Genomic DNA, 5045 nt, shown 5'->3' on the forward strand with positions numbered 1-5045 from the left:
AAAAATTCCCAAAACCACAGCCAGAGGTTCTTAAAAAATATGGATGCTTTCCTGGAGTACCCAAAAAGTTTACAACAACCAGGACAGTCTCAAAATCTTTGAAGAGAGGTCAATCAAAACCAAAAACGAAGATGGACTCAAGAGACGATAAGGCTCTCCCCGGCGGAGTCGCCAAATTGTTGTGAAGGTAAATCCCCTCTACGGATAGAGGCGATCCCTACTAGCCCAACAGGGGTCTAGCAACAATCAAACAATGCTGCCACGCATATTCCTAGTTACGATTAAATGAGAAGTAAAGAGCACCTACTTGGATTCCTGCGTTGTCGTTTGTCGAAGGGATGTTGCCTTCGTTCCTTCGATCCTGCTGGTCACAGTCTTTCGCAATCCCTGCGAACGAACACCTACACACACGAAGAGAGAGAAAACGCAAGCGTGAAATCTAGTAAAATAACCATATGTCAGTCAGAAAAGACATAATTCACATTTATCCATCATATAAACAAATGAGAATGGAACAATAATAGCAGTCATCTATTATTAATCAGAATAGAGAAGAATACAACCAAGTGTTCTGACGTCGATAAACTTCTCCGGAGGGATCAGTCAGCACATGTCTCAAGCATTCACCTTCGAGGATGTTTCTCCCAAGACAAAGGATTCTCTCTCTCACACAAATGTCACAAACAACCTTCCCCAAACAATCAATCACTTCCACACCTAACACACCAAACCTATAGGAGCAAGCTGAGCACTATAAGCTCTATACAATCCAAGCTATTTTCGACTATCCAACTATTTCAACTATTTTCCAACTAGCTTGCTCATGGTAATGGTGAGGGTTTATATAGGAGAAGGAGTCTCCTAAAAAGGTGGAAGGATGAGCTTATCTTCAAGGGAAGCTGTTGCAAAGGGTCGAACAGACATGCCATAGAGGGGAGGCGACAATCACTAGGCTAACAACCAGACCTGGAGCAATCTGGAAGGCTGGTTGTTTGAACAAATTCGCCTAAACTGGATCAGCGCGGATATCGAGGAAACTGCCGCGCTGGCAGCGCAAACCAACAACTGAAGAGGTCGTGTCAGCGCGGAAGGACACGCGAAAGCCGCGCTGTGCATCATCGCGGAAAAGGGATGTGCTTCCGCGATGGCAGCGCAAGCAATACACTAGGAGGCGCCCGTCAGCGCGGATATTCGAGAAACAGACGCGCTGATGCACAAAACTTTGGAAAAGTGGGTTTTCAAGCCAGTTCAGGGACTAGACACTTGGTGATTGTTACTTCTGGACACAGCAGGGTGACTGACAAGAAGGCAGTGATAATTTACTGCGTAACAGTCTTCTTCATCAATTTCATGATTAATTGTTTGAAGCTTACTAAGGATTAACCAATTATCTTATAAGTTCTCAGTTATAGTAAATGTTAGAATAGTTCTTAAAGAATGTGTATTAAATTACCCATATAAAATAAATGTGGCCCTTTGAAATATTGAGAATTGATTTTTGGGTTCATATGTGGTGTACATTATATACATGTTAATATACGCATTTGATATGTAAATGGTCATGGATATTTCCCTATACAGTTTATCACAATAGATTTGATCAAATATATTGAAATTTTGAAATCTGCATTATGAGGGTTATTTTTTCTAGATTTATTGAATTATCATTATTTCCTATGCATGTGATATATGAAATAAGGAAAATAGAGAACAATGAAAAAATAAACAGTCACAAGTCTTGGTGGCACAAGATATGCTCTGGGAAACCTTTAGGGGATAAGACCTAGTTGGAAGGTGAGGCTACTTTGCTCTATCTCTCTCTAAATAATAATGGTTGTGAATACAAAGGAGTGAGATCTGTGGCTTGTGGGCTGCTACGAAACATAAACCCTATTTTCTTTCTCTCTCTATCCACTCATAGCTATTCTATTGATATATTGAACAAGATGCACTCAAATAGAATGAAACCCATTTTCCTCTTAATGACCCACTTATGCAATAACATAATATCCTACTAGTGGTTAAGTTTGGCTCCTTCAATTCTTAACTAGAGTTACAAAAGTGACCCTTCTAAAGTATTCTTCACCATGTTCATGTAGCTAGCCCCTTTTCCATGAGTAATGGGATTGATGTGGGGTCCTCTTGAATCATAGTAGTCAAAACATGAAGGTCAACTTTCAAGTGGCATAATTTCTACAGACATACTCCATTTGAGGTCTTTGTTGCGATGTTAAGGTATCTTAGTGTAGAGCGGTACCAAGGGGTCTAGCACACACGAGAGCTTTTGGGCCTTGAAAAACTTCAGGAAATGCTGCCTCTGAAAGGTTTAAAACCCCAATTTTCCAAATTGGGACTTGCCAATAAAAAAGATCGTATGAGTTGATTCCTTCAAGTTTTCCATTCTAAAAGTTTCGAAATGAATGTCGAACAATATAATGACCTAATCCAAATTAGTGTATTAAGGGTTGATGATTGGATTGGAATCTCAATGATGATCTTTTATTTTTCTCTTTTGTTTCCTTGGGAATAGTAAACATTGTTTATTATTGTTTTGATTTTTTTTTTACAATTTATCTTCTGTACTTATGTGTTTTTTTTGGAGTCAACACACGATCGTGAATATTAACTAATGAAAGTTGTTTTCAATGTGGGTTGATCCTTGAGTTATGATATGTATTGTCATTTTTTAAATAAATAAAATAAAGTTTATGAAGCAAGAGGTTAAATTGCAATATAGGTAATATCTAGTCTCATGTATAGAACTAAGGTTAGATATTACTTAAAAGCACATCAACCCATTGGACATAATCTTGACAATGACCAAAGTGGACACTTACTTTCTTGTGGATACTATCTATGTTGAAAGTGCATTTTGGTATTACAATAAGACCTAACTTTATGTCTAATTGACTCATGTAAATAACTAAGGTTGGATATTACTTAAAAGCACATGAACCCATTGGAGATAGTCTTGACAATGACCAAAGTGGACACTTACTTTCTTGCAGATACTATCTATGTTGAAAGTGCATTACAATAAAACCTAACATTATGTGTAATTGATTAAGAGCTCATTTTCAAAAAAATTAATAACACAAGACTCAAAAATATCTAATTATAATAAAAATGTGTCACATTATATACTATCAAGTAGTCATTTCAAATAACATGATATATTTAAAAAAAAATGATAAGTGAATCACCATCCATAAATAACAGCCATTATAGTTATCATTCTATTTAACTTCTAAATTATACTATATTCTTTACTATCTTAATAGAAAAATAAAAATAAAACAAAATAATTAGGCAACTTCACCTTTGATGATGGTTGGATAAGAAAACCATTACTAGTATTTAACCAATAAATTATACCAAGTTCTTTGACCAATAAATTATACCAAGTTCTTTGCTATCTTAATTAGAAATAAATAATTATCCTTAGTATCATTTAACCCCTCAATAATACCAAATTCTTTTAACATAAATATGTTGGTAAGACCCCGATTATCTCAGGTTTAAAACTATATTGGTAAAAAGCACTTGATGTCTTAATAATCCCTAGTCTAATACCTAGTCTCGTAAATAGAAGACTATAAAGACAATTTGCGGTGAGCGTGGATCGAACACGCGACCTTCAGATCTTCAGTCTGACGCTCTCCCAACTGAGCTATCCCCGCTAGATGTCTTTTGAACCGCGTTGAATTTTTAAAATAAATAGCTTTAAAGAAATAAGCTCACTTTAATTTTAATTAATTAAATAAATGAATTTTTAATATCATCTCGTGTCATTACCAAAGGTCGAGACGTCAGTTTTTATATTATATATGTTTGTTGTAATCGTTCTCTTTTAGAATATTAATTGGTCCCATGGTCATGCTCTAGTAGTTTAGCCTTGAATCCCGTTACCCAACTTCAGGTGGTGAGACCGCTTGACTTGTTGGGTGAGATGGCTTAAGTTACTTTTGGATGTTTAGATCAATTTTTGTTAACCGGGAAACATTATTGTAAATAGGATTATTAAAGATATTTGTTTTTCATAAATGATTAGTTAAAAGAAAAATAGAAATTTCCATATCAATAAGTTATCATATTAAACAAATTCACTAAAATATGTAATCATATATATAAAAAAATATGAAAAAATGTACATAATATAATGTGTATTTAACATTTCTTTTAAAGATTACCATAGTTTCATTTAGTACATGTTTTGGTTTAATTTTATTTTGCTTACTTGCCTTAGCTTTTGTATACTAATATTATATAAGTCTTGGTGTGTATTTAATGAGTTTGTTGTTTTTTGCATGGTGTGGAATAATAGCTTTTGTATACTAATATTATATAAGTCTTGGTGTGTATTTAATGAGTTTGTTGTTTTTTGCATGGTGTGGAATAATATGTTGAAGAGTTTTATATAACCAACGTTTCACACTACAAAAATGAGTCCAGGGAACGCCATCACTCTAGAGAAGATTGCTGTGATATAACGAGCTAAGATCATAGTATATAAATATGTGCTAGTAAAAAAGAAAAGAAAAAAAAAATCTTAGTTGATGAGTTAGCTAGAATGATAATCCAGAATTTGATATTTAAAATATCATTCTATCTTATGTTATTAAAATTTTATAATTAATTATTAAATTTGTCTTAAATTTACTTTAATAAATTATATCATTATATTACAATTTTGTCTTCATGTTATTTGAAATAAATTAAAATCTATTTACTAAATTGTCTTCATGTTATTTGAAATAAATTAAAATCTATTTACTAAATTATTTAATTAAATATTAAACTAACTATATTTTTTTTTAATAGCTTAAATCACTGGTTAATGATATTATAAAACATTATTGCCCTTATGTTATTTAAATTAAATTAAAGCTTATTTTAATAAATAAAAAAAGTATTTCTTAAATTATTCTTAAATTTAAATAATTAATTAATGATAATATTAAATTTAACCACTAAACCTATTTATATTAAATATTATGTTTTATTTTTATGGGTTAATAAAATAAGATAAATTATAATTATAATTC

At 32.5% G+C, this 5045-nt stretch overlaps 1 non-coding gene across 1 annotated transcript; it reads right to left on the minus strand.

Moving 5' to 3' along the window:
- Window positions 1-3607: 3607 nt before the first annotated feature.
- Window positions 3608-3680, minus strand: TRNAF-GAA (transfer RNA phenylalanine (anticodon GAA)). Its single transcript has one exon. It is a non-coding gene; the product is annotated as a tRNA-Phe (tRNA).
- Window positions 3681-5045: the final 1365 nt, after the last annotated feature.

This window comes from Pinus tabuliformis, chromosome 2_2 (assembly GCF_031772625.1).
Source record: "Pinus tabuliformis cultivar Carrire ecotype Pingquan chromosome 2_2, CPIR1, whole genome shotgun sequence".
In the NCBI taxonomy this organism is placed as follows: Eukaryota; Viridiplantae; Streptophyta; class Pinopsida; order Pinales; family Pinaceae; genus Pinus; species Pinus tabuliformis.